We start from the raw sequence: 11,903 nt of genomic DNA on the forward strand, positions 1-11,903 counted from the left end.
GAGTGTGAAGAATTTAATATATCTTTCTCATTGTGAATTTTGCAATAACCAAGATCATTTACATCTCCAATGCAAATTGTTTCATGATCGGATCGTGTCCAAAAATTGTGATAATTTGATCTCCCTTTCTCATTACAATGAACTTAGATTGTTTTTGGGTTGTGAAGAGTTGAAACGTTTAATTAAACCTATTACAGAATTTAATCTTAAGCATTTTCTTGTTATCGATTTAGAAAAGATTTATATGTTTTGTTCGGAGAATTACATTGAAAATCCTTATATTGCCAATTACCTAAAGAAAAGAAAGCAAATGAAAGATGATAAGAATACTAATGAAAGGGAAGAGACTTCCCAATCTCCTCCTATTATTTCTTATGATGAATCAGGTAACGAGGAGGAGCTTTCTATTCAACCAATCTCATTAATAAGGAGCTCAAAGAGGAAGGTTGAACCTACACATAATGTGAAGAAGAAAAAGAAAAGAAGGAGCAACAAAGGTAGAAAGGTATCCCTCCCAAATGATGTTGCTCCTACTACTCATTGTGATGATGATAATTGCTTTAATATTGGTGCTATCTATATTTTTAATGATGATAGTAATTATGCTTATTGAACATATAAACCTTTCTAGACTCCTAGGCAGAACCGTTGCCTCCACGTTGCTCTATAAACGCTGCTACCACCGCCTGTAATTTTCGTGCCCCGCCAAGGGCATCTTAGTAATTTCACGTACATATATATAAAAGCCAGCCGCCTGTGGAGAAGACCTAGCCGCCTGCCGCTCTCCTCTTTCCGCCGCCTCCCACATCTCCCCCACTCCCTCAAGCGTCGCACCCCCTCCTCCCCTCCCGCATCTCGTCCACCCTGGGATCCGAGCGCAGTCGACCTTCCCCGGTGGCGGCGCTCCATTCAATCTGCAAGAGAGAGAGAGACCGAGAGAGAGGATGGGAGGGAGAAGGAAGGAGAGGGAGAAAGAGAGAGGAGAGAGGAGAGGGAGACATGGCGTCGGATGGGAGAGGGTCACCACCGGCGTCCGCCTGCACCGGCGAGGTCGGGTCCTCAAGCCATGGAGGTACTCGTCGTTGGGCCCTCACCGTTGGCCTCCCGTGCGTCGCACCGCCCCTCCTGCTGCCTTGGCTCTCTCCTCCTGCCTCGGTAGATTGGATCGAGGGTGCTACGCCGCCGTCGCCGACTGGATTTGCTCCTCCATCGCCGCCGTGAGTCAACTCCACCGTTGTCGCCAGGAATCCGTCCCCCTGCTGCTGCAGCGAGTTAACTCCACCGTTGTCGCCAGGAATCCGTCCCCCCTGCTGCAGACTGCTCGTCTTCCGGTTGCTGCAGTCGGAATCGCGGCCCTGCAGAGGGCATTGAATAGGTGAGCTCCCATCCTCTCATTTTTCTCTTCCCCCGGTCCTCTTCTCTTCCTCAACGCTGCTCCTCCAATCTCTCACATCCTGGCAGGATGGAGACGTGACTTGAGATCCTCCATCTAATTCGTGTCCACCTAAATTTAATTTTCTTATGCACCTAGGGTTTGGGTGGGGTTGACTCCTATAACGATGGCTGGCTACATCAACCAGCAGCTGCACCTCCTTCGACTTCCGCAATATCGCCCACCGAGCTGCGTTGCTGTACGAAGACCTTCTGTATTTCGGTGGTGCCATGGTGTTCCTCTCCAGATGAGCTGCCACCTTCTTCCCCCATCATTCCCCATAGTTGCTCTGATCTGTTCTACGAGGCAGAACCAATCCTAATTTATGTTGGGTTTTTCATGTGCCAAAGACCAATAGTTTTTTGCCCTTTGCATGGGGTATTCCTTTCTTTGAGAAACATTTTTGACTAAAGCTTCTTCGATGCCCCATGGACGCTCAGGTTTGCTTTCATAGATGCAGCGAATATCTAAAATGTATTGCAGTTCATGAGTTATTTAGCAATGATAAAATGTTCTCTATCGTTATTTGCTTTTAGTATGTAACAAGCTCCCCGGGTAGTGGTGGATCTTTATATTAGCACATGACTGAGCAGTTCGACAACATTTATAATTTATCATTGTCAAGTCAGCCTTTGTGTGATTCAAAAAGAACACACAGACTGCTGCACGGTACTAAATTATTTTTTAGCTGGGGTTGTTCAATAGGATTTAGATTTTAAGCAGAATAGGATACAGATCAGCGGTCCATGTTTACATACACTGGCATAAGAATTTGTTGTGCGGCAAGGATTTGTACAGATTTAAAGGGGAATTAGTAGCTAACATCTTCGCAACGTCACATTGTTCCATGATTCTTCTTGTATATAAGATACTAAGATCTCTTGATGATGCTTTGTTTGATGTTCTATGTGGAAGTTATTTGCATTGCACTTCAGTTCAGAACATGGAGGCTAAGAGGCTCACCAATTGGTGCCTATTTCTTGTGTTTATGCAAATGGTACCCTGTAATGAATACCTTGAGCTATACGATTCCTCTGGCAGACTTCATATAGCTATTGTCTAATACGCATTAGTATGTATTATTTATCAGTCCGGTTGCAAACTTCTCGTGCGATAGCCTTCTTTTTATCAGTTCAGTTCAACTAATTTTTAGAAAAGAACATCCTTACCAAGCCTGCATATTTTAAGTTCGTGAGGCTTCAGTTTACTCTGTTTGCCTCACTACAGGAGAACATTCAAGTACTTATTGAACGATTTCACCTCTGCTATTCCCAAGATATGCTCTGCCATTTTGTAGTGGGACTGTACTAATTATTCTGGCTGTTATCCATGTTACTGTCATTTATCATGATAAAAGTCGACTCAGCTGTGCCAGGTTAACTTAGTTCAATTTTGATATGCCTAGAGTTCAGATGTTGGGCTATAATTTTGATATGCTTTTGGTTATGTAATTGCAGAAAAAACAAATTACAACCATATTTTGTAGCGATCATATTATTGTGATGCTGGTTCTCAAATTTATGCGGGTACTTCTCGTGTTTTGTTAATAGCTCACCAGTTTCATTCCCTTTTGGTTTTTGAATATACATCCTTGCCCCTCTTTTATATCTTCTTGGTTATTTCTTATCTTTTTAGTTCTCATTTGTACATAAGTAATACTAGCATCAGTCTGTGTGTTCTTACATAACAGTTAGTCTCTAAGCTACCGATTCAGTACCAAGCTTACGTTGTATTATCTTTTAGGCTGAAAGAAAAAGGCAAAAACAATGAACAATGTAAAAGCCCTCAACACTAAAGTACAGTCTGAGAAGAAAAGTACAAGGAAGAAAATGAAAAGGCAGCAAAAATCTGATAATATGCAAAATCCCATTTAGAGTATGAACCATAGTGAAAAAAGGTTCAGTTTAGTTATTAAAAGTTCTTTAGATGCAGATCACTTTCTACATGTTTCTGCAATTCTCTCCTATTATATGGTTTGGTGTTTGTCCCGGTGTGCCGTGTTTGGTATCCCATTTCATCATCTTTAAGTCGAATGGACACTATTTTGTTTATTAATCACTTTTGAACTAATACTCTTTCAACACTTATTTTATACATAAAAAAACTTAACTGACATTTAAGAAAGTTGACATTGCATCTCTGGTTCGTTCAATGAAATTTTCTGCTCTTCTATTTAACTGTCTATGGTTGATTGTGATAGTGAAGTCGATATTTTGATTTCTAATAGAATATACATCTTAGTTTTCCTCTATCTATGTAGAGGGCTCAAGAAAGAGACAAGAACTTGTGCTTCAAGCAGCGAAGATAGCCAGCCTAAATGAATCGAAACAAGAACAAGAATCGGGAAATTACAGATCAGGAAGTGCAGCTGGTACGGTCACTCCCTTTTTGCCAAAACTGCTTGGCAATCATCTTCTTGCCAATTTATAATTGAATTCCTACTATGATTCGCTTCCTAAAAGAAATAGCAATCATCTTGAAACAAGTAATTTATCTAGCTACAAATGCTTATTCTATACTGGTTATGTTGCCTCCAATTGCGGACAATGGTTTATAGTTGACACTTTAGTCTACATGTCTGCTAATATTTACATGTCTGCATGACCAAAAAAATTAGATAGTCTACTTAAACTTTAGTGATGGGCAGTTATTCTACTTCTTTTGGCTAGATGTTCAGCAAGGGTCGCACATCTGAAACAAGTAACTGGCTTGCTTTTGGTACACGTTCTCTGTATATAACTCGCTTTTCTATTTCTTGAGGACAACACCATATAGAGCCTTTAAAGGCTGGTCCTAGTTTTAGATACAAAGCGCCTGATTGTTCTCTGTAAATTTATTCTGCTCCTTACATGAGGGTCTGTGCTACTTTCAACTCGAATGCAGATTTTACTATACGATGTAAATCAAATCGTTCGTTTCTACTGCATGTTAAAGGAGCTGGCCAATATTAGCATGAAGCTATAAAAGCTAGCTGGCTATGGAGAATTTTGCCACTAGTGATGAATTGCCACCTTTTCCTTGCTTGCCATCATGCCATGATTCGAAATTTAGTTGTCAGGCTAGGTAAAGCACGCTGAGACTACCAAAAAAGATTACATGTGCTGCCATCATGCATTTGCACCTCTAAACTTAGTTTGTTGACTAAATTGTGTAGTTCCCTTTTGTCGAAGAATGTTCTGGACTAGATAGCCAGCTTGCTATTGCTGTTTGTAACTTTTCAGTCGGGCTCTTTTGTTAATGCGAAAACCACATACATGTAATGTGCGCAGTGGTCTGTAGGACTTCATAGGTGTTGTACTAAAATTCAGTTTTAATGGAGTTCAGTTCAGTGATGTTCTAGACTAGATATCATTCAAAAAATGGCCACACGTGGATGTAGGGTCATAAAAGAGTCAGGGAAGAGGGAGGTACCTTGGTAGATTGCCCAGGGGCATTGGCAATGTAAGCAACAGGGAACCCCTCTGCCTGCCTTGCTCATTCACACTTCTTTTTTGTTTGGGGAGGGGCGGGTTGCAATCCGGGCCGGGCGGGACACTGGAAACTGTGAGCAAAAAGTTAATCCGACCTGAGCTCCATATGAAATTAGATGATTTTTTCCAAAACTATTGTATGAAGCGAAAACAAGTATGTACATGAGTCAACCAGACAATGGACAAAAATCCCACCTGAACCAAAATAAAAAACAGATGTCTGTTGATTAGACACTCCCATAATACATGCCAGGAATGTGTTTTCATATTGTTCATTTTGTGGATATTTGATATAAGCGTAATTGTATCCCGATATTTGGCTTGGTAGTCCATTGTGTAACTAATATGACTGAGTTTCAGAGAAGGTCAGACTATGCCTTGTCTACACGTATCTAATATATTTATCTTGATATTGCAGAAGATTTTGTTTTATTCTTATATCTAATGCTTGATCTGTTGTATAGGCTGATATAGGTCTTGCAATGTGCATGTCAGGGACAGAAGTTGCTAAAGAAAGCTCCGGCATTATAATCTTAGATGATGACTTCACATCTATTTTGAAGGTTAGAGTCTTCTACGTTTTTTGGGAATAGATCTTTGTTATGAAGGATAACGTTCTCACCAATCATGATGGGAGTTTTTTATCGGATGTACAGGGTCATTGGAATGGACCAAGTTATGAATGTTCCTGAAATGTGATACTAGAATCTTTGTACGTCAGCACTCTTTGATGCTTATCTTGATGATTTTTCCTCTGTTCTACATACATTTGTGTTGTTAACTCACTTTCATGTTCTTGATTGGCATGTAATCATCTTAGAAAAAGTTATTTGAGCTGAGGGCGTTGAATATAGTAATAAAAGCTACTTCCTTGGAGAGTTTTTTTGTGCAGAGTGGTGCATGCATAATATTATCCTCATTATGTTCTCTTTGCATGTTCTATTGTAGGAAGCGGATGTTATCAAGATCATGCCAAAGGCAGAGTGTGCCAAAGGCGATGCGCATTCCCGTTCTTAGTGAGATGCATTTACTCGATGCAAAGTATGAGCATTGCAGACTCTGGCGAGCTGCTGAAGGTCGACGAGGAGGGCGCCGCCACCACCGTCATCAGGCTGGTCCGCATCCACGCGCTGCTCGGTGTCACCAGGTCACCGGCACAACTCTTCATGCCCAGGTCGTTCAACATTTTCTTCTGCTTTTGGTGCAGTCACATTTAGAGTGTTTGTTTCCCATTTTACTGTGTTTTCATGGTAAGATGTTAGGTTGGATTTGAAGGTTCATAGACTTGGCTCCAAAGCATCAATCTCTTGTAGAAATTAGAACTGAGGGCCTTTTAAAATGAGTCCTGCATAATAGTGTTGTTCAGTGGGATGCAGAATTTTTGTTTGTACTGATTTACGTACTGATTTCATCATCATATGACTACAATGAAGAAGCTGTGTGTATAAATATTACTAACTGATGATACTTTGCATCAGTGATTTCAATTTTGTTGGCCCTCCTTCACATTGCATGGGAATGTGAGGCTTAAAAGTTTCAACCCTGTGCAATGTGCTTATCGGGTGTGGATTTGTGTCTGACTAATTAACGGTTCTGTTAATACTGATATGTCCTTGTACATTATATGGGTATTGCATCGCTTGTACTTATAGTAAGTGGAAATTTTTCTCATATGTTTCAATATGTGCCCGAATAATATTAATGTACACTCTTTCAATACATGGCTTACTCTTGGCCTTTGCGCCATTGGTGCAATTGATCATCTAGTGATATGAAAGAGCCCAAGCTTGGGGAAGCTATGTTTGATGAGGATGAAATATTTGAGAATATATTTGCTGAAATTAATGTTTGTCCCAAGCTTGGGGATGCTATGTTTAATGAAGATGATATTTTTAGCATCCCAAGTTTTGATATGCAAAGTTGTTATGATGATAGCATGCCTCCTATGTATGATGATTATATTGATGAAAGTGGGTTTGGAAGAGTGTCAACTTTAGGAAGTAGTGATCCCACTGTTTTGGAGGATGTTGAATCTTATTGTGATGAATATTAAAGTGGATTTGGAAGAGTGTCAACTTTATTTAGTGATTCCACTATCTTGGAAGAGGTTTCAATCGATTATGATGAGAACGAAGTTGCTACTTATGATGATTATTGTGATGAAACTTATGCTATAAAAAGTAGTGATGATTATATTTACAAAACTTGTCATGATTATGATTACCCTTTTTCTGAACATTACTCTTTTAATGTGGAAACAATTTTTAGTGTTCAAGTCTCTTATGATACTCCCACTATTCCGGATGAGAAGAATTTTGCTTATGTGGAGAGTAGTAAATTTTCTATGATTATAGATCATGAAAAGAATGCTTTAGGTTCTGGTTATATTGTTGAATTCATTCATGATGCTACTGAAAATTATTATGAGGGAGGAATATATACTTGTAGGAATTGCAATAATGCCAAGTTTCCTCTCTATGTGTTGAAAATCTTGAAGCGCTTGTTTTACCTTCCTATACTTGTTGATTATTGTTTCCATAAGTTGTTTGCTCACAAAATCCCTATGCATAGGAAGTGGGTTAGACTTAAATGTGCTAGTCATATGCTTCATGATGCTTCCATTATGCTTCAATTCTTATCTTTTATGTGAGCATCATTGTCATCATCATGCCTAGCTAGAAAGGCATTAAAGAAAAGCGCTTGTTGGGAGACAACCCAATATTTATCCTTACTGTTTTTGTGTGTCCACATGATTATGCTACTGTATTAATCATGTTTTATAGGTTTTGATTCAATAAAGTGCCAAGTAAGACCTTTAGGATAGCTTACGGTGATAGTTTTTGATCCTGTTGAAAATCAGAAACTTTTGCACCCGGTAAATTGGTTTTGTTAATTCACAGCAACGTGCTTTGGATCTGATTCTTTTTGCTATGGTTTGGTACACAAATTTATCAGGTCTTCCTAATTTTTTAGAATTTTCATAATTTCAGAAGTATACGTTTGATACATATTACAACAGATTGTTCTGTTTTTGACAGATTCTGTTTTCTATGTGTTGTTTGCTTATTTTGATGAATCTATGAGTAGTATCGGAGGGTATGGACCATAGATAAGTTGAAGTAAAGTAGATATTACACCAATATGAATTTATAATGAGTTCATTGCAGTACCTAAGTGGTGGTTTTATTTTCTTATACTAATGGAGCTTACGTGTTTTCTGTTGAGTTTTGTGTTGTGGAGTTTTCAAGTTTTGGGTAAAGACTCGATAGACTATGGAATAAGGAGTGGTAAGAGCCTAAGCTTGGCGATGCCCAAGGCACCCCAAGGTAATATTCAAGGACAACCAAGAGCCTAAGCTTGGGGATGCCCCGGAAGGCACCCCCTCTTTCGTCTTCGTTCATCGGTAACTTTACTTGGAGCTATATTTTTATTCACCACATGAGTTGTGCTATCCTTGCAATGTCATTTTATTTTATTTTGCTTGCTGTTTGAATACAATACCAAGATTTGAATTTCTTTAATGAGAGAGAGTCTTCGCATAGTTTCATAATTATTTAGCTACTTATTGATCTTCACTTATATCTTTTTGGAGTAGTTTGTCATTTGCTCTAGTGCATCACTTATATCTTTTAGAGCATGGCGGTGGTTATATTTTGTAGAAATTGCTAGTCTCTCATGCTTCACTTATATTATTTTGAGAGTCTTTTAGAACATCATGGTATTTTCTATGGTTACAAAGTTGGTTCTAGAATGATGAGCATCCAAGTTGGGTATAATAAAAACTATCATAGGAAGTGAATTGGATGCTATGATCAATTTGATACTTGATAATTGTTTTGAGATATGGAGGTAGTGATATTAAAGTCATGCTAGTTGGGTGATTATGAATTTAAAGAATGCTTGTGTTGAAGTTAGCAAGTCCCGCACGTATGGTTAAAGTTGTGTAACAAATTTGAAACATGAAGTGTACCTGGCTTGTGCATCCTTACGAGTGGCGGTCGAGGACGAGCGATGGTATTTTCCTACCAATCTATCCCCCTAGGATCATGCGCGTAGTACTTGGTTTTTGATGACTTCTAAATTTTTGCAATAAGTATATGAGTTCTTTTGACTACTGTTGAGTCCATGGATTATACGCACTTTTACCTTTCCTCCTTTGCTAGCCTCTTCGGTACCGTACATTGCCCTTTCTCACCTTGAGAGTTGGTGCAAACTTCGCCGGTGCATCCAAACCCCGTGATACGATACGCTCTATAACACATAAACCTCCTTATATCTTCCTCAAAACAGCCCCCATACCTACCTATTATGGCATTTCCATAGCCATTCCGAGATACATTGCCATGAAACTTTCCACTGTTCCGTTTATCATCATCATGACATACTTTACTTTTGTCATATTGCCATTGCATGATCATGTAGTTGACATCATATTTGTGGCAAAGCCACCATGCATTATTTTTGATACATGTCACTCTTGATTCATTGCACCATCCCGGTACACCGTCGGAGGCATTCATATAGAGTCATATCCTGTTCTAGTTTCGAGTGGTAATTCATATGTTGTAACCAATAAAAGTGTGATGATCATCATTATTAGAGCATTTCTCAAAAAGGAAAAAAAGAAGAAAGACCAAAAGAAAAAAAAGGCCCAAAAAAGGGAAAAAGAAAAAAGAAAAGAAAGAAAGAAAGAAAATAATAATAATAAAAGGGCAATGCTACTATCTCTTTTCCACACTTGTGCTTCAAAATAACACCTTGTTCTTCATGTAGTGAGTCTCATATATTGTGCTTCAAAGTAGCACCATGTTTTTCATATAGTGAGTCTCATAAGTTGTCTTTTTCATACTAGTGGGAATTTTTCATTATAGAACTTGGCTTGTATATTCCTACGATGGGCTTCCCCAAATGCCCTAGGTCTTCGTGAGCAAGCAAGTTGGATGCACACCCACTAGTTTTCTTTTGTTGAGCATTCATTTATAGCTCTAGTGCATCCGTTGCATGGCAATCCCTACTCCTCATGTTGACATCAATTGATGGGCATCTCCATAGCCCGTTGATTATCCTTGTTAATGTGAGACTTTCTCCTTTTTTGTTTTCTCCACACAATCCCCATCATCATATTCTATTCCACCCATAGTGCTATATCCACGGCTCACGCTCATGTATTGCGTGAAGGTTGAAAAACTTTGAGATTATTTAAGTATGAAACAATTGCTTGGCTTGTCATCGGGGGTATAGAAGTTGGGAACATCTTTGTGTGATGAAAATGAAGCATAGCCTAATTATATGATTTTGTAGGGATGAACTTTCTTTTGCCATGTTATTTTGAGAAGACATGATTACTTTGATTAGTATGCTTGAAGTGTTACTATTTCTTTTATCAATACGAACTTTTATTTTGAATCATTTTGATCTGAACATTCATGCCACAATAAGAAAATTACATTATGAATTATGCTAGGTAGCATTCCACATCAAAAATTCTGTTTTTATCATTTACCTACTCGAGGCGAGCAGGAATTAAGCTTGGGGATGCTTGATACGTCTCCAACGTAACTATAACTTTTGATTGTTCCATGCTATTATATTACCCTTTTTGGATGTTTATGGGCTTTATTTTGCACTTTTATATCATTTTTGGGACTAACCTACTAACCGGAGGCCCAGCCCATATTGCTGTTTTATTGCCTGTTTCAGTATTTCGAAGAAAAGGAATATCAAACGGAGTCCAAACGGAACGAAACCTTCGGCATCGTGATTTTTTTGGAAGAATATCATCCTGGAGGCTTGGAGATCAAGTCAGAATACCCTCGAGGAGCCCAGGAGATAGGGGGCGCCCCCCTACAGGGCACGACCCCCTGTCTCGTGGACCCCTCGAGCACCTCCTCACCGACTTCTTTCGCCTATATATGCCTACGTACCCTAAAACCATCAGAAATCAAGATAGATCGGGAGTTCCGCCGCCGCAAGCCTCTGTAGCAGCCAAAAACCTCTTAGGAGTCCGTTTAGGCACCCTGCCGGAGGGGGAACCCATCACCGGTGGCCATCTTCATCATCCCGGCGCTCTCCATGGCAATGAGGGAGTAGTTCACCCTCGGGGCTGAGGGTATGTACCAGTAGCTATGTGTTTGATCTCTCTCTCTCTCTCTCTCGTGTTCTCTCTATGGCACGATCTTGATGTATCGCGAGCTTTGTTATTACAGTTGGATCTTATGATGTTTCTCCCCCTCTACTCTCTTGTGATGAATTGAGTTTCCCTCTTGAAGTTATCTTATCGAATTGAGTCTTTGATTTGAGAACACTTGATGTATGTCTTGCCGTGTTTATCTGTGGTGACAATGGGATATCACGTGCCTCTTGATATATTTTTTGGTGACCAACTTGCGGGCTTCCGCCCATGAACCTATGCATAGGGGTTGGCACACGTTTTCTTGACTCTCCGGTAGAAACTTGGGGGCACTCTTTGAAGTACTTTGTGTTGGTTGGATGAATCTAAGATTGTGTGATGCATATCGTATAATCATGCCCACGGATACTTGAGGTGACAATGGAGTATCTAGGTGACATTAGGGTTTTGGTTGATTTGTGTCTTAAGGTGTTATTCTAGTACGAACTCTTTTATAGATTGATCCGAAAGAATAACTTTGAGGTGGTTTCGTACCCTACCATAATCTCTATGTTTGTTCTCCGCTATTAGTGGCTTTGGAGTGACTCTTTGTTGCATGTTGAGGGATTGTTATATGATCTATCTATGTTATTATTGTTGAGAGAACTTGCACTAGTGAAAGTATGAACCCTAGGCCTTGTTCCCTATCATTGCAATACCGTTTACGCTCACTTTTATCATTAGTTACCTTGCTGTTTTTATATTTTTACATTAGAAAAACCTATATCTACCATCCATATTGCACTTGTATCACCATCTCTTCGCCGAACTAGTGCACCTATACAATTTACCATTGTATTGGGTGTGTTGGGGACACAAGAGACTCTTTGTT

At 39.4% G+C, this 11,903-nt stretch overlaps 1 long non-coding RNA gene across 5 annotated transcripts; it reads left to right on the forward strand.

Annotated features, from left to right (window-relative positions):
• The first annotated feature begins 776 nt into the window (after positions 1-776).
• On the forward strand, positions 777-6,389 carry LOC123044688 (uncharacterized). Of its 5 annotated transcripts, XR_006420250.1 has the most exons (7): positions 777-1,375; positions 1,532-2,807; positions 2,890-2,958; positions 3,693-3,803; positions 5,367-5,465; positions 5,559-5,614; positions 5,851-6,389. It is a non-coding gene; the product is annotated as an uncharacterized lncRNA (long non-coding RNA). The 5 variants fall into 5 exon arrangements; XR_006420247.1 differs by having other exon boundaries at positions 1,532-2,958; XR_006420249.1 differs by having other exon boundaries at positions 2,890-3,803.
• The last annotated feature ends 5,514 nt before the right edge of the window (positions 6,390-11,903 follow it).

Source organism: Triticum aestivum, chromosome 2B (genome assembly GCF_018294505.1).
Source record: "Triticum aestivum cultivar Chinese Spring chromosome 2B, IWGSC CS RefSeq v2.1, whole genome shotgun sequence".
NCBI lineage: Eukaryota > Viridiplantae > Streptophyta > Magnoliopsida > Poales > Poaceae > Triticum > Triticum aestivum.